This window comes from Balaenoptera acutorostrata, chromosome 8 (genome assembly GCF_949987535.1).
Source record: "Balaenoptera acutorostrata chromosome 8, mBalAcu1.1, whole genome shotgun sequence".
Lineage (NCBI taxonomy): Eukaryota > Metazoa > Chordata > Mammalia > Artiodactyla > Balaenopteridae > Balaenoptera > Balaenoptera acutorostrata.
The window spans coordinates 100,793,499-100,815,395 of record NC_080071.1 but is presented as its reverse complement, the minus strand read 5'-3'; positions in this window follow the sequence as shown (position 1 = coordinate 100,815,395).

Here is a 21,897-nt window from a genome sequence, read left to right as displayed (position 1 = left end):
ATAAAAACAAACAAACAAACAAACAAAAAATGTAAATGAGATTAAAAAAAAATCTGGAAACATATAAAAAAAAAAAAAAGAAATCAGGACTCTTTGGAGAAAAGACTAATTCTAGGGCTGAGGAGGGAATATACACAAATGACCTGGAGCAGCTTGTAGTGCCAGAGTATGGAAGTGAGCAAAAAATATACAAACTCACATTGATAGGAGAATGTCATAGGGACACAGGACTTAAAGTATGAACTCCCAATGGCCAAATCTGGAACAATCTGAGCAACTCAACAAATAAAGTAGTATGAGATTTCAGACCAAAGCATAAAATAAGTATCTACCAGTCCATACTCATTTAAATACATTATTGAATAAACATGAAGAAGATTCCAATCTCCTGTGCAGAAGAATTCCCAAAACAGGGACTTCCCTGGTAATCCAGTGATTAAGACTCTGTGCTTCCACTGCAGAGGATGCAGGTACAATCCCTGGTTGGGGAACTAAGATCCCTCATGCGGTGGCATGGCAAAAAAAAAAAAAAAAGGATTCCCAAAACAATGTATGTAGCTCTCCCCCCTCAATTATGTGGAGTGTCACTTTCCCCTTAAATGCAGAGAGACTGTTCCTATCAGACAGTTCAGTATGGAAAATGGGGTGGGGAGAAAAGTAACTTTACAGTGGAGAAACCTGCCAAACACTCCTTCAGCCAGGTGATCAAGTTCAACATCAACAATGATAAATCATGTTCATAGGATAGACTCTTGATATGATGTAATGTACCTCTGTGGTCTTCCTTCCAAAAACTCATAACTTCAGTCTGACTATGAGAACAACATCAGATAAATTCCAATAGAGGGCACTGTACAAAACACTCTCTCAGTACTCACAAATGTACTGAATTAATGTGCCTGATGTAATAGACATAGGTAAAGCCCAAGAAGTCAGAGAAACAAAAGGAAAGGAAACCCAAAGAAAGGCACAGAAAGGAAACAAAAATTAGAGCCAAAACAAGGAAAAATATAAAATGTGGGGACTCCATGGGGAAAAAAAAAGCTAATTTAATAGTCAATTCATTATTTTATTCAACAGCTAGATAGTGAGGGACGACTCTGTGCCAGACAATACTCTAGCGCTGGGAAAACAGCACAGAAGAAATACAAGCACCCCATCTTCAAAATGTCAGTGCGCTGGGTAGGAAGACAGACCATCAACATCACTGAGCCAGTAATACGGTGGATCAGTTGACATAAGTTCCATGAAGAAGAAATATACACGGGAGAGGAGAGATCGTGTTGTTTTACATAAGTTTTCAGGGAAAGGCTCACTGAAAACTAATATTTCAACAAGGAAGGACAGGCAGCAAGATGAGCAGGGGCAAAATCTTGGCATGGGAATGTGTCTGTCATCTTTGATGAGCTGCATGGAGGCCCAAAAAACAGTGCAGTCTGAAAACCCACAAGTATCATTGTGACTCGTGTGGAGTATGTGAGGGGACCCCACCTGTTTAAAATGAATTCAGCTTTAAATGAGAGGGCTGGGCTGCATCACAGATGGCAAATATGTGGCATTCTCCCCATTCCAGCATCCATTAGAGACAGTGCTAATTAATCACACTCCACTTTCCAGGTGTGGCTTAAGCCCTGCTGACATCAAGTGCTACAATCTGTTGTCACCTATTGATCAGAGGTGATGGAGTTCTCTTCTAAAAGATGATGGCTTTCCTGAATGAAGATGGTGTCATATCAACCCAGTAGCTACCTGGCATCCAGGGGTGCCTTGGGAAAACGGGGACATGGGAATGGGGGCTAAATTAGAACAGGGTGAAGGAAGAAAGTTGACACCATATGTAATAGCCAAAGTGACAGTGTGGGAGGTCAGGCAGCACACCCAGGGTGAGCGTCCCCCAGGGTGGACTCTGCGGACACTGGAGGTTTGGAGAGAGCACAAAGTTAATGACCCCTCCTCCAAAAGGTCTGCAAGCTCTAGGCCTAGAGCAGCCCATTTGGCCTCTCACTTTGCTGGGTCTTACTTCTGTTCCGTGACCAACACTGCATTTTCATGCTCCTTGCATTTTCTTTACTTTAATAAGTAACCACAGGGCTTCCCTCATGGAGCAGTGGTTAAGAATCCGCCTGCCAGTGCAGGGGACACGGGTTGGAGCCCTGGTCCGCGAAGATCCCACATGCCGCAGAGCAACTAAGCCCGTGCACCACAACTACTGAAGCCCGCGCACCCAGAGCCCGTGCTCCACAACAAAAGAAGTCACTGCAATGAGAAGCCCTCGCACCACAACAAAGAGAAGCCCCCAGTCACTGCGACTAGAGAAAGCCCACGGGCAGCAACAAAGACCCAACTCAGCCAAAAATAAATAAATAAATAATTTTAAAAAATTAAGTAACCACAGCCTTCTATCGAAAACACCATTTTTATTGAAGGAACAAAACTACTCTTTTTAATTTTCATTCTGGATTGGTAAAACAGGATGATTATATGTGTTGGTATCTTGAGTGAGTCGGTTTTATAATTTCCCCCAGTTTGATATGGTCCAAGAATGAAAGAGATTGAAAAACTTGAAGGGCAGTATAAAATGTCCACTTAATTGATGGTACAATAAAACCCAGATATTAAAAGGTTTTCTATTGATGTTAATTTTCTTCTTCCTAGGGAGGATGGACAAGTACCATTTGATGCTGGGGAAAAAAAGTAAATTTCCTTCTTTGCATAGAGCAGAGCAACAGCCTTTATATGTGTATTTAAAGCAAAATTAAGTAAAAAGTGTTGATCACATAAAGGGCTAATGGAAGTGGCCTAAACTTGGCTAGGGTAACTCAAATCTAGGGACCAAAAGTCCCTGTAAATTCATCTCTGACTCATTTCTCATGCCTTTGTCTGAGACTCACCAAAGGACTTTGGATTCCAAACCATCTCTGGCTTGCACTCTGGGACCTAGGTTTTCTCTCCTACCTGGTAGATGTCTTGGGTTCCTACTGATCAGTGTAGATAGAGTGAGTGAGAGGGAGATAAGTCATTTATTTATTTAACAAGTATATATGAGCACTTGCTGTATGCCTGGCACTACCCTAGATGCTAAGTACAGGATGGCAAATACAAAAAAGCATGGTCCCTGACCTTGTAGATCTTAGAGTCTAGGGGAAGCACGTAGGGAGAAGCCTGCCTCTGAGATGTGGACCACAAGTGTAATCGTCCACCAGAGGATACAAAGAGGTGGTCATTGGACCTCTTGACCTGACCTCAAGTCATGATTTTTTGGATCTTTCAATGTTTTAAATTGCATTTAAATGCCAAGAATAGGCAATCTCTTTTTTTAAATATCTGTATTCACATACCCAAAATTCTCCATTTTAAAATATACAATTTAGTGGGTTTTATTATACACAGACAGTTGTGCAACCTTTACCACTATTTAATATTAGAATATTTTCATGACCTTTTGAGGTAATAAAACTCTGAACCCTTTAGCAAATACTCCCTAAATCTCTTTCTCTCCAGTCCAGGAAAAACACTAATTTATTTTCTCTCTTCGTGGATTTGTCTATTACAGACAATTCATAGAAATGGAACCATACAATATGTGGTCTTTTGTGACTGGATTCTTCCACTTATGTTTACAAGGTTCATCCATGGCATAGCATGTATCAGTGCTTCATTCCTTTCCCTTGCCAATTCCTTTGTATATGTGATATTATGATTTAAAATAAGAAATATGTATTTGGTATATGTCCCCTTTATGGAACAGAGCTCCTAAAACCCTTGGAATTTCTAAAGTGATGAGAGCAATAAATGTGTTTTTTGTTATATTAATGAGGTGGCTTTTGGAGAGCAACTAAGAATAGGAGCTGAGTTTAAGCTTCAGTGGCCAATGATTTCATCAAGTGTGCCTATCTAATAAAGTCTCCATAACAGCCTTAAAAAAGACTGGGCTCAGAGAGCTTCTGGGTTGGTGAATATGTGGAGATTTGGGGAGACAGTGTGCTCTAAGAAACCATGGAAGCTCCGAGCCCTTTCCTCATGCCTTGCCCTAAGTATCTCTTCCATCTGGCTGTTCCTGAGTTATATCCTTTCATAATCAACCAGTGATCTAGTGAGTAAAATGTTTCTCTGAGTTCTGTGAGCCACTCCAGTGAAGCAGTCAAACCCAAGGAGTGAGTTGTTGAAACCTCTAGTCTATAACTGGTCAGTCAGAGTGACAACTTGTACTTGTGGTTGGTATCAGGAGCAGAGGGCAGTCTTGTGGGACTGAGCCTTAACCTATGGGATCTGATGCTATCTCCAGGTAGATAGTGTCAGAATTGAGCTGAATGGTAGGACATCCACCTGGTATCAGAGCATTGCTTTGTGGTGTGGGAAAACCCTTCCAATTGAAATTGGGGTGCTCAGAACTTTTATGGATATGTCTCATTTTATTTATCCATTAATTGGTTGATGGGCATTTTGGTTGTTTCTATTTTGGGCTATAATAAATATTCTTGCTAGAAACATTTGTGTAAAAGATTTTGTGTGGGTGTATGTTCTTAGTTGAATTGCTGGGTCATGTGATAACTCAATCTTTTAACATTTTGAGGAACTACCAAACTCTATTCCAAAATAGATGCATCATTTTATGTTCCCAAAAGCAATGCATGAGAGTTCCAATTTTTCCACATCCTTGCCAAAACTTGTCTTTGTATACCTTTTTTACTTTAGCTATCTTAGCACATGAGAATGGAAGCTTATTATGGCTTTGTTTGCATTTCTTTACTAGCTAATGATGATTATCATCTTTTCATTTGCTTACTGGTCATTTGAATACCTATTTTGGAGAAATGTGTATTCAAATACTCCCCATTTAAAATTTTTTTTTAAATTTTATATTTAAAGAAAAGTTAAGCAAAAAGTGCTGATTATATAAAGCGCTAATGGAAATGGTCTAGAGTTGGCTATGATAACTCAACTCTAGGGAACAGAAGTCCCCATAAACTCACCTCTGACTCCCTTTGCCTTCATCTGAGCCATGGTCAGGCTCGCCAGAAGACTTTTACTTTCTAACAAACTCTTACTTCCACTCCAAGATCTGTTTTTCTCCTCTGCATGGTAGATGTCTTGGTTTGCTACTGATCATTAGCAACAAATTATTATTAAATTATAAGAGTCCCTTATTTATTCTGTATAGAAGTCTCTTATGAGGTAAATGATTTGTTGATATTCTCTCCTACTCCTTTTGTTATTTTATTCAGGATCTTGATGGCATCCATTGAAGCACAAAAGTTTTTAATTTTGATGAAGTCTCATTTTTCTAATTTTCTTTTGCTTTAACATTATATCTAAATTTAAATGCCAAATCAAAGGACATAAAAATTTAATCCTATGTGTTATTCTAAGAGTTGTATAGTGTAAACTCTCAGCTTTAGGTCTCTGATTAATTTGTGTTTATTTTCATATGCATGTGAGGTAGGGGTTCAAATTCATTATTTGCATGTGGTTTGTAGTTGTCCCAGCACCAAATGTTGAAAAGACTATTTTTTTCCCCAAGGAATATATTGTCATTCTTGTAGAAAATTAATTGACCATAAATTTAAGTATTTATTTCTAAATTCTGAATGATATTCCACAGATCTTTGTTTCCATCCATATGCCAGTAACAAGTTTTGAAGTCAGAAAGTGAGTCCTCCAACATTATCTTTCCAAGATCATAGAATTCTGGATCCTTTGTATTAATATTTCTGTCTGAATATTAGGATCAGTTTGTTAATTTCTATAAACAACAAAAACTCTGGGATTACATTGAATCTTTGTAGATCAGTTTGGGGATCTACATGATCCCATGGATCAATTTCCATGTTAACAATATTAAGCTTCATAACCATGAACATTGGGTGTCTTTCCATTTATTTAGATCTTTAATTACCTTCAATGATGCTTTGGACTTTTGAGCGTAAAACTCTTGAAATTTTTATTAAGTTTATTCCTAATTACTTATTCTTTTTGATGACAATGTAAATGGAATAGTTTTCTTAATTTAATTTTCAGATTGTTTACTTCTAGTGTGTAGTATGCAACTAGTTTCTGCATATTGATCTTGTATCTGGCAACCTTGCTGGACTTCCTTATTAGATCTAGCATTTTGTGGATTCCTTCTGGTTTTATATATACAAAATCACGTATTCTGTGAATAGAGATAGTTTTACTCCTTCCTTTCCAATCTAAATGTCATTTATTTATTTTCTTCTCTAAGTACCATGTCTAGAATCTCCAATAAAATATTGAAAACAAGCTGTTAGAAGAGACATCCCTGTCCTATTCCTGATCTTAAGGAAAGCATTCAGTGTCTCACCATCAATATGATGTTAGTTATGGAGTTTTTTGTAGATTCCCTTCACTAAGCTCCCTTCTATTTCTAATTTGTTGAGTTTTGTTTTTGTTTTTGTTTTTTAATCATGAAATGATGGAGTTTGTCAAATGCTTTTTCTGTGTCTATTAAGATGATTTTATGTTTTTAGTCTTTTATTCTATGAATATGGTATATTAGATTGATTGATTTTGCTATGTTAAATCAACCCTGCATTTCTGGAATAAATCCCACTTACTCACGGTGTAAAATCTTTTTTAATGTATTGCTGTTTTCAATTTACTAGTATTTTGTTGAGGAATTCTGCATTTATCTTCATAAGGAACTCTAATCTGTAATTTCTTTTCTTTTGAGGTCTTTATTCAGCTTTGGTATCAGGGTAATATTGGCTTCATAGGGTAGTTTGGAAATTACTCTTTCCTCTTCTATCTTTGGAAAAAATCTGTGATGCACTAGTGTTATTTCTGCTTTAAAACTTTTGTAGAATTCATCAGTGAAGCTATAGCCACCTGAGGTTTCCTTTCCAGTGGGTTTTTGGTCACTATTTTCATCTCTTTGCTTTTTATAAGCATTCAGGTTTTCTGTTTATTTTTGAGTCAGAGCTTGGAGTTGGTGTCTTTCAAGGAATGAGTCTATTTCATCAAGGTAATCTAAATTGTTGCCATAAAATTTTTCATAGTATCCCTTTTAACTCTTCCCCTAAATTTGGGTTTGTTTTCACTCACCTCAAAGTATTTTCTAATTTCCTTGCTCTGACCCAATAGTGATTTAGACTTGTGATGTTTAATTTCCACATTTCCCTATATTTTTGTGAATTTCCTAAATTGCTTTCTGTTATTTATATGTGATTTAATTCCACTGTGGTCAAAGAATAGTCTTTATATGATTACAATTCTTTCTAAGTTTACTCAGGCTTATTTTATGGCCTAGCATATGCTCTATCCTAGAGATTTTTCCATGCATGCTTAAGGAGAATATGTATTCTGCTGTTCTGAAGTGAAATGCTCTATAGATTTGTGTTAGGTCTAGTTGTTTTATACAATTATTCAAGTCTTCTACTTTATTGTTTATTTTCTGTCAAGTTGTTATATCTGTCATTGAATGTGGGATATTTAAGTCTCCAATTTGGTCATTGAATTATCATTTTCTTCCTTCATGTCTATCAGTTTTTGCTTCATGTAATTTTGGACTCAATTGTTATATTCATATATAGTCATAATTTTTTATGTTGTCCTGATTTATTGACCTTTTTTATTATAAAGTATTCTTTTTCTCTAGTAACAATCTTTGGCTTAAAGCCTATTATGTCTGATACCAATTTATGTTCCTTAACTCTCTTTTGGTTACTGGTTTTATGGTATATCTTTTCCATCATTTTATGTTCAACCTACTCGTGACTTTGAATCTAAACTGTCTCAAATAGTTGGATTAATTTTTAAATCCATTCTGCTAATCTCAGCCTTTAATTGTAGGTTTTAGTCCATTTATATTTAAAGTCATTACTTGAAAGATAGGATATACACCTGGCATTTGGCTATTTGTTTTCTATTTTCTACACTTCTATTTCTGTTTTTTCTATTCCTCTATTCCTTTCCTTCTCTTGTGATTAATAGCAATTTGTTAGTCTAACATTTATATCCCCTTATTGTGTCTTTTATTATATTATTTTGTGTTCTTTTCTTCTGTTGCCCTTTGGTCTACAATTAACATCTTAAAACAATCTACTTCAGACTAATATCAATTTTATTTCAATTGTATCCAAATACAGCTCCATTCTCTTCTCTCTCCTTTTGTGCTATTATTATCATACAAATTTTATCTCTTTTATAAGCTCATCCACACACTATTATAATTATTGTTTTATGCAGCTGTTTGTTGAATTATAACAACTATAGCTGAAAAGTGATAAAACCAAAAATATATGTATACTGTCTTTTATATTTACCAGTGTAGTTAACTTTCTGGTGTTCTTATTTCTTCACGTAGATCCAAGTTACTGTCTAGTGTTCATTCACTTTAGCCTGAAGGAGTCCCTATAACATGTCTTGTAGGACAGTTCTGCTGCTGATTAACTCTCCCCATTTTTCTTTAACTGGAATGACTTAATTTCTCCATCCTTTTTGAAGGATAGTTTTGTGGTGTACAAAATTCTTATTTGACTTTTTTTTTTCTTTCAAAACTTTGAACTTGTCTCCCCACTGCTTTCTGGCTTTCCTGATTTCTACTGAGAAATCAGCAGTTAATCTTTTGAAGATCACTTGTATAAAATCAATTGATCCTTTTTCCTTTTTTTTTTTTTTTTCTGTTTTCAAGATTCTCTCTTGGTCTCTGACTTTTAGCAATGTATTCATTAGTGAGGGTTCCTGTAACAAAACAGACTGGGTGGTTTAAACAATAGAAATTTAGTTTCTCACATTCTGGAAGCTAGAAGTCCATGATCAAGGTGTCAGCATGGTTGATTTCTCCTGAGACGTCTTGCTTTACCTTGCAGATGGTCACCATTTCACTGTGTCCTTCCTCTGTGTACACATCTCTGGTGTCTCTGCATGTCCAAATCTCCTCTTCTTATAAGGACACCAGTCAGATTAAATTAGGGCCTACCCAAATGGCCTCACTTTAACTTAATCATCTTTAAAGTCCCTATCACCAAATACAGTCACATTCTGAGGTTTTAGGGGTTAAAACTTCCACATATAAATTTTGGGGGGCACACAATTCAGTCCGTAACACACAGTTTTGTTATAATGTTTCTTTCTGTGAATCTCTTTGAGTTTATCTTACTTGAACTTCATTTAGCTCCTTGGATGTATAGATTTATGTGTCTCATGAAATATTGGCAGTTTTCACCTATGATTTGTTCAAATGTTCTTTCTTCTAACATTTGTTGTTAACTGCCTTTTTCATTTTAGCCACTCTGGTGTGTATGTAATGGTATTACATCATAGTTTTAATTTGTATTTGTATTCAATTTATATTTTTCCAAAGACTAACGAAGTTGGTCACCTTTCTATGTTTGTTATTTATTTATATGTCTTCTTTTATGATGTGTCTTTGTAGAATTTTGACTATTTTTCTATGGGTTTGTCTCTATTCTGTTTACTGATTTGTAGAAGTTCTTTATGTATTCTGGATATGAGCTATTTCTGGGCTTAACTGGACTTTAATGTGGCCACACTGAGGAGAAAATATTTCTTTTACATATAATATCCTCAGTCCTCTGTTTTCTTGGGCACTGTCTACTGGTCTCTCTGTATGAGAAATAATGCAATGAGCTATAATCCCTACCCCATATTCTTTTTGTCTTCCCTATTATAATAAGGTAATATCCTTACTCCCCACTTTATCACCAGCATCAAACTTTAGATCTAAAATTAAATATATTTAATACTCAATATCACACTTTATTCCAAAGTTTCTCCTGATTTCTTGGTTGTTTAAACCTCATTCTTTTGATTCCTTAGGGAGAGCTAAAAAGAAAATAAATTCCATGAGCTCGTAAAAATACATACCTGTTTATTTGTAGCTTTTATTGTTGTGTGTCAGTTTGACCAAATATGATATTTTTGGGTCATTCTTGGGACATTCCTCTGCATCTTAGATATGGTGCTCTATTTTTTTCTGTTATGAAATATTGATTTCAAGTAACATGATACTTACCTGATTTTTTTTCCTTGTGAATTGGATATTTTCATCCTGATTCAAATTGTTTTTCTTTATATTTAAGGTATTTAAGGTATAATAATTTTCCTGAAGTACATCTCAGTATTGATTTTTCTGCCTGATTTTCACAGTTACACAGTGTGGCATTTCAATATGTACCTGAAGTCTTATTGCATATAAAGAATATTTCTCGAATTATAGTTTTTGGTTTATGTTTTCTACTGTTACTTCTTTCTTCCTTTGGGAAAATTAGATATAGATATAGATGATATAGGTATTCTTTTGTCTTCTAAATCTATCTTTATTCTCTCATTTTAAAATTTTTTCTTAATTGTCTTTTTATTTCTCTAATTCCTTTACTATACTTTTCTCATCACCTATTCTTTTCTTTCCTTATAATTTACTCTTCATTTCTAATTTTTTTTTTACAATTTTAGCATGTCTGCTCCTTTTCATATATCCCATCTGTTTATGAGTTTTTCTACTTCTCATCTTTGGCATTTTTCCTTCTTGTCATATTTTCTTAACTTTATCTTATTTTTGGATATTAGATCATAGTTTATCTACTCTGAAGCATAATTTTGTGGTATGCCTTCATTATCTATCAAGTTATAATTCAGTTATTAATTTTTATCACTTTCTTCATTTGTTTGATAATATCACTACATGGAGTTCATTCACCATTTAGTGTAGCTTACTGAAAGTGAGATGGTTTCCTGTACTTTTAGATGGAGTTAATGTCTCATCAGAGGTCTGGGACAAGGTAGTTTTTCCAGCTTCACTGTTCAAGTATTCTTTCTATGTGGTCACCTCCACAGTTCTGCTCTGACTCCCCTTTACTTTTCATCCTCTGTATTAGAACCTTCTCTCTTATTGATCCTATTGTTCCTATTTTGCTAGGTTTGGATTCTCTTTCAACTATTTTTCTTACTGGTTGGTCTTCCACTTCTGGAAATATTTTTGAAGGGTTTCTGAGAGTTAGAAAGCTCTTTATTTTTTTGTTCCCACTGACTCATAAATCAAAGTCCATGCTACATTCTCACAGTTTCACTGGTTGTTCTCAGATCAGTCCCTAGTCAGAGTAGGCTCCTCTCCACTTGATGGGAACAACTGCTGGTAATCCCTGGGTCTTCTAGTAGCAGCAGAACACCCCATTGTATTATCTCTCCACACAGTTGTTTACTCTACATGAAATCTCTATGAGTTCTGCTGGTGGTTTACACCATCTATGCATATTCTGGGTTAACTGGGACAATTTCTCACCTAGTATTTTGAAGACATTTTTTTCTGTGAGTTATTTTTGCTTGTCCATTTTATCTCCTTTTTTGGTTTCTCATTTTGAGATATAATTAACATATCAAAAATGTATCAAAAATGCACATCTTAAAAGTATAAAATGAAGTGCTTTCTAGTGTAATCACAAGGTTGTACAACCATCACCAATATCTAATCCCAGAATATTTTCATCACTCTAAAATGAAGCCCCATACATATTAACTCCCCATTTTCCCCTTCCCCTATCCCTTGACAACCAATAATCAACTTTCTGTCTCTATAGATTTTCTACTATGGACATTTCATGTAAGTGGAATTGCATAATATGTGGTCATTGTATCTGTTATCTTTCACTTAACATAATGTTTCCAAAGTTAATTCATGTTGTAGTGTGTATCAGTACTTCAGTTTTTTAATGGCTGAATAATATGCCATGTTGTATGGATATACCACATTTTGTTTATCTGTTCATCTGTTGATGGACATTTGGGTCATCTTTATTTGGGGCTACTATGAATTATGCCACCATGTATAAGTTTTATGTAAACATATGTTTTTAATTATCTTTAGTATAATTCTAGAATCACAAATGCTGAACCATAGACTAATTCTATGTTTAGTTTTGGAGGACTGTTAAACTGCTTTACAAAGCAGCTTCACCATTCTATATTCCCACCACCAATGCATAAGGTAGGCTTTCATTGTTTTGAACTTCCCTCTTAGAAATGCTTTTGCTGCATCCTACAAATTTTGGTATATTTCCATTTTTGTTTGTCCTGAGGTATTTTTTGATGTCTCTTTTGATTTCTTCTTTGATCCATTAGTTGTTCACTAGCATGTCATTTAATCTCCACATATTTATGAACTTTCCAGTTTTCTCCTTGTAATTAATTTCTAGTTTCATATCATTGTGGTGGGAAAAGATGCTTGATATGATTTCCATATTCTTACATTTGTTAAGACTTGTTTTCTGGCCTAACATATGATTGATCTATCATGGAAAAAATTCCACGTGCACTTGAGAAGAACATGTGTTCCACTGCTTTTGGATAGAATGTCCTCTGTGTGTGTGTGTGTGTGTGTGTGTGCGTGGGTGCACGTGTGTATGTGTGTATATATATATATATTAAGGTCATATGCTCTAATATGTAATTTAAGGCTAATGTTCCTTTATTGATTTTCTGTCCAGATAATTTATCCATTGATGTAAATGGAGTATTAAAGTTCTCTACTATTATTGTTGCTTTTGATTTCTCCCTTTAGATCTGTTAATATTTGCTTTATATATTTAGAAGTGCCTATGTTAAATGCATAAATATTTGCAGGTATTATATTCTGTTATTGGATTGACCCCTAAATCTTTATGTAACACTTCTTTTTGTCTCTTATTGCAGTCTTCTTTTAAAAGTCTATTTTGTCTAATATAAGTATAACTACTACACCTTCTTTTGGTCTCCACTTGCAAGGGATATCTTTTTCCATCCCTTCACTTTTAGTCTGTGTGTATCCTCCATCTAAAGTGAATCTCATGTAGGCAGCATATAGATGAATCTTGCTTTTGTATCCATTCAGCCACTCTATATCCTTTGATTGGAGAATTTAGTATCTTGGTATTATGGTGTCTTTATGTGACAGGAAATCATTTGCAGTAAATGCTCACACTAGTGCTGTTATTTGGGAATTGTAGTTTTCCTGGGTTCTTTGATCTTGCTCTTTGCAAACATTCACACAGGGGAGATATGCTTCATTCATACTGAGAGTTAAGATGAGCTCTGAGATTTTGTAGGTCAGTGTTCAATTTTTTATTGCTACTTACTGTGATATAGAGTTTTGCCCTTTACATTAGTTATTTTAGTGAGAAATTGGTAAAATGTTTAAACATTCACACTTAGGATACCATCTTGATCCTGGAGAACATTAGGTTTATTTCTTTTAAATATCACCTTAGAGGTAACTCTGTGTTATGCACCTCTTATATAGTGGTAATAGTAACAAAAAAAAAAAATTTTTAAGTGTTGTTGTTTTAAGAGAAGAACACAAACAAGACTTGGAATGCAGGTTTTTTCATGTGGATGGTTTAAATGCAGAGGCTATGTTCCCCAGAAGTCATGCTCTGTGAGGTGGCACTGACCAGAATTACAGCATACCTCCATGAGATGCTCATCTACCTGGTGACTGGAGCCACCCACCATCACTTGTGCCTCTGAGTATCCTGGGACAGAGGTTTCCCTAAAACTGTCAAAGGTCTTCCACTGTTTTATATGTTAAAGGAGCTCATGCCTGCCTACTCTGTCAAGCCCCAAATAGTCAAAGGTGCTATATCTGAAGGACCCTCCCCAGCAAGCCTACTCATTGCTTCTGTGAAAAATCTATACTCTCAACATAATGTCCAGAACTTTTCTAGGCCTCCTTCCATCTGCCTTTATCCCCTTCATTTCCCTTCTCAGCCAAAGGCTCCTTGCTTCCCATTTAGGCTCTATTCTTTGGCTTCTCCACTATATGCAACACTTTGAAAGGAAGAATTTACCACTGTGGCTTTCACATGAGCTTCTCTGGTATCTACTTGCTACTTCCATTTGTCATGGCTTCAGGTCCATGGAGCCCAGCCCAAGTCATATCCCAGGCACCAGGACACCTCCCAGGCAGACTTGTCCTGGTCTAGCCCACATCAGATAGGGAACAGGATTTAGAGAGCTGCTTCTGAGTTGGCCCTGTGTGGTTTCTGAAGACTGACAAGATTCCTGGTAGACTCAGTGCACAGACACTCAGGCTTCCTCTTCATACTGTGGTGGCCACCCAAATAGCTCTCTAGCCCATAATAAGTCTCATTGCTTTCAAACTCATCACTGATTAACTCTAGCAGTTCTCTTACACCTCGTCTTATTTTTATTGTGCCATCATGTCATATGTATTCATTTTTGTCCCTTCAGTCAGAATGCAAACACATTAAAGATTTTTTTTCTTTTTTTCATAAATTGCAGACAGGTTTAGACCTTGAGCTTTAGAAAGACTTGGGTTTAAATGTACTGCATTTGCTCCTTTCTATGATACCTTGGCAAGATACTCAACCTTGTCCAACCTCAGATTCTTTTGCTTTCAGATGGTGATAATATCAATCAAGAATTAAGTGACAGCTGGAAATAATGCTCACAGAATGTCTCATATTCAGGAACAATTTTATTAATAACTTGTTCCCTAGAACAGGACCTTGCAAATAGAAGATATACTCTATACCCATGTTGAACAAACAGACTACCTACATTGTACAAGAATAATGCCTCCAGTTTAAGGATGTATAATGTGCCTCATAATTGTCCATTTCCATTTTCCCACAAAATCATTTTAGGTATAGAATTTCACTCAAGGCAATATGTCTCCTAATTTTCAAATTTCAAAATTAATTTTTTGATTGTTTCATGTTCCTGGAGACCCCAACAGGAACATTCCTGGGGACCCAGGATACCCAGGGTCCCAGATACCCAGGTCCTTGCCCATCTCTGCTCCTCCCCTGCCCCATCCTTCAGGGCCCCTTTCTGACCACAGTTTCAGGCCTCACAATCCCTTCCCTCTGGACCTCCAGAAGCCCTTCTAGCTTACCCATTCTACCCAATCAGAGCCAACCCTGGACTATCTAAGAACTGCAGGAGAGGGTCTATCTTTAAAAAGATCTCACCACCTAGCAAGACTAAGGAATCACAACACACTTTGATGTACCTTAGTAATATGTACTGTGCATGTATGTACTACAAGCAGACTTTTTCTCTAAGGATGAGCATGGGTTTAAGGAGGAAAATGAGCACATAGGGAGACCTGGCTTGGACACAAAGCACCACTCCTTTGTGTCCTGCTATGTGCACTCTTAGTTTACCCTCATCAGTGGAATGGGTTAACAATACCTCTTCCCTTCTGCTGTTTTGAGATGGCATTTGCAAACCACTTTACACTTTATTTATCCCATAGATGTTAGCCATTTAACTATAATCAATATGCATTAAATCCCTGAAAATTCATTGAGGTTGACCTAACTTCATTCATGCGTATAGTTGTCATTTCCTAGACACCTACCCTCAGCTAATGGAAGGGAATGAAATAATGAATAATACACATTCCCTGTCTTTATTTTAATGGTTGAGACAAATGAGATGAAAACACACCTCCCACTAGGAGATAGCGACAGGTTCTATAATTAGGTAACCAGTGCCAAAGATGAAGTCATTGAGAATTAAAGGGCCCCTTCCTTCCACAACATTGCTAACAAGATTTGAGCAGGGGGCTTCCCTGGTGGCGCAGTGGTTGAGAATCTGCCTGCTAATGCAGGGGACACGGGTTCGAGCCCTGGTCTGGGAAGATCCCACATGCCACGGAGCAGCTGGGCCCGTGAGCCACAACTGCTGAGCCTGCGCGTCTGGAGCCTGTGCCCCGCAACGGGAGGGGCCGCGATAGTGAAAGGCCCGCGCACTGCGATGAAGAGCGGTCCCCGCGCCGCGATGAAGAGTGGCCCCCACTTGCCGCAACTAGAGAAAGCCCTCGCACGAACCGAAGACCCAACACAGCCAAAAATAAATAAATAAATAAATAAAGTAGCTATAAAAAAAAAAATGTTTAAAAAATAAAAAATAAAAAAAAAAAAATAAAAAAAGATTTGAGCAGGGCCAGCTTTCTAGTCCATGTCTAAGGAGAGGGCCAGCATCCCTGCAAGCAACCCTGCATCCTGCAGTCTGAGGAAAGAGTCCACTACCCAGGCCTGGAATACAATGCCAAGGTTCTAATATTCAGCAATAAATCACAGTGCAAATCTTAGCTACCCTCTGAATCTGACTATGAGCCAGGCCTAGGAATGCAACTGATGAAAAATAGAGCATCCCTCTCCTCCTTCTTAACGTCTTTGAAGTGGAGAAGCTGGCTTCCAGAGCCTGATTTATAGATCCCTGAACAGTTTGCTGGATCTCTTTGGTCGGCTCAGCTGCACACCTGGCACAGAGGGCTGCAGGAGCTACGTTTGCATCACATACACTTTCTAATGCCTGCAAGAGTATCATCCAACTTGGCCCTAAGTAGAACTGGGGATCAGAAGATGAAGAAATGACAGTTCCTGAGAGAATGTTCTGACTTTCCTGCTGGTATTTTTAACTGGCCACAGTGAGCATATTTCATGCTTTCCTGGTTTGTCATTAGAGCTCTGATAAATGAGCAGCTTTTGAATCTTTCTTTAGTGATTTCACACACTACAAAGGGGAAATAAATTGCCAAAATAAAACATATAGATTAAATGTGATCACAAACAAGGAAATACTTAAACATCAACAAAACATACCAAATGCTAGAGAAAATGATTAAAATCAGTCAGACTTTGCCCTTCACCTTGGGAATCTCATAGTCTGGGGGCTGTGGGGTAAGAGAAAATGGAACCAGGATTCTAAGATAGGAGACTGCAAGTTCACACAAGGCGCGGTGGGCGCAGCCCTGGGAAGTGAATCTGGGAGAGCTGCCTGCAGGAGCTGAGGATCCAATGGATAGCAGCTGGCTGGGCAAGGGAGAGACAAGGCCAAGTTGGGAGGGAGGGCCTCCCATGAACATGTAAAAGTAGAAAGGAGCCCCACCTGTTGCTCTGAACTGCCACTGTGCGGTGGGCAGAGGGCTGGCAGAGAGGGCTGGAGAGGTGAGCAAGGGCTGTGCCACGGGCAGCTCTGGTGCCCAGGTAAGTTTTGACATCTGCTGTCAGCTTGGGGTGTTACAGGCTGGGAAATGGCACAAAAATAGCATAGAAGAATGAGACCAAAGTTATCTTACAGCACCTTGGGGCCAAGACCCAAGATTTGTCTCCTTGTGAAAACATCCCAAGAGGCAGGAGGACCTGTTGGGTGGAGGCCCTGTTCCCCAGAACCTTCTCTTCACAAAGCCGTCCTAAACATGAAGCTATATCGCTGTACTGTTGTGTTGAAATCTGTGGCCACGGTCCCCATCCACCATCTGCTTCCCAGGACTCAGCTACTGTACCTCTCGGGTGAGAGCTCTTGCTGCCAGCCCCACCGCCGGTCGCTCCTTGGCCTGCGCTTGTCCCCTCTGCTTAGCAGCTGATTTACACTGTCACCTCCCTGCCAACCAGCTGGTGACATCAGTCACATTGGCCGCCAGACCCGGAGGGAAGCCAGTCTCCTCCAGAATCGAATTCCGTCCAGACATACGCACCGAGATGGCTGACACCTTCCACTTGATGGTACATGTGAAATTTCCCTTTACTGCATCTGATGTAATGCGGCTTTGCTCATCTGCTTTCATTCCCATGGTTTCAAACTCCTGGGCCTATCAGCCTCCTCCCTACTTTTATTCCTTCCTAACATCTGACCCCACCCTTACTCTTAGCCTCTGAGGCAATATCTCCCAGAAAGAAATCCATCCTTTCGGGGCTCTGAGCTTGCCAGCATGCTTTAGGAGGGAAAAGGTGGCACACATGGCAGCCCAACCAAAGGCAAGCACCACACCCTCACACATGCCTAAGGGCTAGTACACCTCTTGCTTGTGTGTGTCACTGGTGTGTCCATGTTTCCCTAACGAGACAGGCCATGGATAGTCTGTGGATGTTTTTATTTTAGAAGGCAAAATGACTAGTTCTAGTGAGTGGTGTCTTCTGGTGGGTACCATGTGCTGCTTGTATGTGAAGCCCACCTGGACAGAGGTGAGCTGCTTCCTAGAGCAGTGTGTTTGGAACAGAATTAGTGCTACCATGAGGAACTCTGTTTCCTGACATGTATGCAGATGAAAATGTATAAGAACCATGGTCTGATAACATGAATACGGTTTTTGGTGGTTACTGCCATGATTATAGTCTGTCCCTGCTTTTCTGTCCCTTGTTGAAGAAATAAAGCCATAAATGCTTTGCTCACTGCTGTATCTCTTGTAAGGTAGTGATGGGCAGAACTCAATGAAGACCCTATGCCCTGACCGTCTGTTATTTTCAAATTCCAATCTTAACCAGGAAAGTTACTTTCACCAGGACAGTGAAAGCAGGCATGACCATCGACACTGCCATCTGTCACAGTCCTGTTTGATCATAGCTTAAGGGCACTAGAAGCTTAAGGATACAAGAGGCCTTTGTCACAAGCATCCTGCTGTACTGCATATTTATGTGCCAAGGAAAGACACTTCAAACATTAGTGGAATATCTGTTGAACTTTGTACCCAGGAATAGCAAAAGTAATATAAAATAACATGGTCCAGAAAAAGCTGAGAGCAGCTTCAGCAGGTTCTCTTGTTAAATTGCATAAATCTTCCCCCAAATTCTCCCCAAGAGAGGGGAGATCCTGCAACACTTGGTAGAAAGTATCAGAGCAAGTCCTCCTAAAGTGGCTACTCAGATCACTTTGGCTACTGGCAACTCTCAGGGATTTTAAAGAGATCACTAAAAAAAAAAAAAAAAACGGTGAAATTTTGTGACCACCCAAAGCAATCAAAAAGAATTGTTGTGCATGATCTCAACAGAGAATTAAAGAATAAGAGCTTGTTCATTTAGAATCAACAATATTCTGCAACATGAGAAAAATAAATCTGTGTAAAAAGAGTTCTTATTATTATGATTTCACTTCCATATATCTACCAAAAAAGATATACTGCCCCCGTAATTGCAAGAGGTTTTCTCTACTCAGCTCAGCACTAATGTCATCAAGGGCATGGTCCAAGCCAACGCCCACATGCTGGGGTGGCACTCTTGGCATTGAGCTCTCTGTGCTTCATCACAGCCCCAGACTTGTTAAAATTATCTGAAATTTCAGTCATTTATTCATTTCCTTGCCCCCCAGCAGTGATATATTTGACGGCTTTGAAAGTGGAGAGTTTATTATTTACTGAGAGCACACAGCCCACATAGCACCTCAGTGAAGGGACACAAGTATGTGGTGTCAGGAATGGCCTCAAAGAAGTTGTCTTTTTTCTTTGATCACTTCCTGTTGGATATTGCAGAGGTGCCTACCCAGCGTACACACTATGACCCCCTGAGGAGCACTTTACAGATACAGTTGGTAGGACCCCAGGCCATACATTTGGTATAATTGGACTGGAGTTGGTTCAGACATCTAGTTTTTCGCAAAGTCCACAAGAAGTGAATCCAACCAGCAGCTGAGTTTGAGAACCCCTCGGCACAGCAAGCAGAAGAAAGAAATCTGCCTGGTTTTCCTTTTCTTTAGGAAACAGTAATTTCCTTTTAAAGTAGAGAATACTTTTCACAACAGAAGTGACAACCTTGCCACCTCTGAGTACAAATATTTTTCACTCAAATTTCCTGAACTCTTAGTTGCGAACCTTTTCCCTTCTCTGTCTGACACCCTCTTTCTGATTGGGCCAGGGGTATGGGGCTGCTTCAGAGACCTGAAGACCCGGGGATGGAGCTCCAGACATGACAGGTACTCAGTGTCCCGCCCTCTGATTCCCACTCTTGTCAACAGCTGACCTGCTTTGCCAGGGTCAGCAGGTTCCTGGCCAGCAGAGTTAAAAGATGCACATGTCCAGGTAGTTGAAAAAGTGGTTCATTCAGCTGATTTTACTCTAGGATCTACAGCCCCTCTGATCTAAGCAGGAAGCCTCCAGGGGCCCAGTCACACTCTCTGTGATTCCATTTAGGGTGTTAGGGCCAAAACCTGATAGCAAGCGTTCATTTGCTGACTGTTATTCCCATCTGTAAGGAAGCTGATGGGTAGATACAGCTGGCCCAGGAGAAAAGTGAGTGTTTGGAGACCCATGTCTCTGGCAAAATATAGTTGTTTTCACAAACCATCTGTAGCAACAGGGTGGTGGGACGGCGGGAGAATCCCTCTCCAAGTACAGACAATGGGGGAGCACTGTCAGTGGAGGACTGTAAAACAATAATAACTCACTAAAAGTTGATCTGCTTTTTATTATCACCATTCTGAAGAATGTCAGTGATAACATGCCTCTCCTTTGAAAAATCTTATGGTGAGTTTTAATAATATAAATGTTAGCCTCAAAGTAGCACATTTTTTATGACTTATCCTTAAATAAACATTGTATTCTACATGCAAGTGGATTCGGAGTATAAAACAATAATAACTTACTAAAAGTTGATCTGCTTTTTATTATCACCATTCTGAAGAATGTCAGTGATAACATGCCTCTCCTTTGAAAAATCTTATGGTGAGTTTTAATAATATAAATGTTAGCCTCAAATTAGCACATTTTTTATGACTTATCCTTAAATAAACATTGTATTCTACATGCAAGTGGATTCAGAGTACAAAATAAAAATAACTTACTAAAAGTTGATCTGCTTTTTATTATCACCATTCTGAAGAATGTCAGTGATAACATGCCTCTCCTTTGAAAAATCAGTGATAACATACCTCTCCTTTGAAAAATCTTATGGTGAGTTTTTTTTTGTTTTTTTTTTTTTTAAACTCGGTAATACTCTTCTTCCTTGTTCTTTTTTTTTAATTTTATTTATTTATTTGTTTGTTTGTTTTTGGCTGTGTTGGGTCTTCGTTTCTGTGCGAGGGCTTTCTCTAGTTGCGGCAAGCGGGGGCCACTCTTCATCGCGGTGCGCGTGCCTCTCACTATTGCGGCCTCTCTTGTTGAGGAGCACAGGCTCCAGACACGCAGGTTCAGTAGTTGTGGCTCACGGGCCTAGTTGCTTCGCGGCACGTGGGATCTTCCCAGACCAGGGCTCGAACCTGTGTCCCCTGCATTAGCAGACGGATTCTCAACCACTGCGCCACCAGGGAAGCCCATGGTGAGTTTTAATAATATAAATGTTAGCCTCAAATTAGCACATTTTTTATGACTTATCCTTAAATAAACATTGTATTCTACATGCAAGTTGATTCAGAGTATGTCCCAACACACACCAATTCAGTTACCAGTGAGTTGTATGTCAATCATAAGACGTGAGTCCTCCAGACTTTCCTAGGGAGAAGTTTGCAGCTCCAGCCCCTATGGTACTTCATAGTCTTGTGTTTTGACAGCACATTTAAAATAATCAGTGGCAGCACAAAGGCCAATACACAAACTAGAGCAATTCTAATGTTGTAATCCTATGTAATCACATGGTGTTTACATTTGTGTGGAAAATTTAAAACAGTGAAAGAGCAGAGATGACAAGTTAAAATATGCTTTGTCTGGTAAGTGCAAAATTTATTTCATACGTGAAATACTTTATGGAATGTAATGATGTATATATAAAATTGAGTCTACTCAAGAAAATAGTATCGCTGGTTATGACATGATTATTAATGACAATAATTTTTTTGAGTAGAGGAAGGAAGGAAATGAAGCACCACCAGCGTTCTCTGTGAAGCCCAGTGTTGACAGCAGTTCATCTCTGCAGCAGCCCGCCCCACACCCTGGGTTGCCTCAGAGGACTCCTTTAAACTCTCAGGCCGGTTCCCTCACCAGCAAAGTAAAACCGAGTGAGAAGAGCCCCTTTCAGGGATTGAGATCACGTGTTGATTCTAAAGCACGTGGTGCAGTCACTACTCCGAGGCACTTGCAACACAGATAGAAAGATGAGGTGTGCAACTCACAAAAAGTTAAATAGCTGTAGAAGACGCCCGCACAAAAGAAATCACAAAGCAGAAAATGACAGACGTGGAGTAAACGGAGCCAGCGATTCCAGCCCTCAG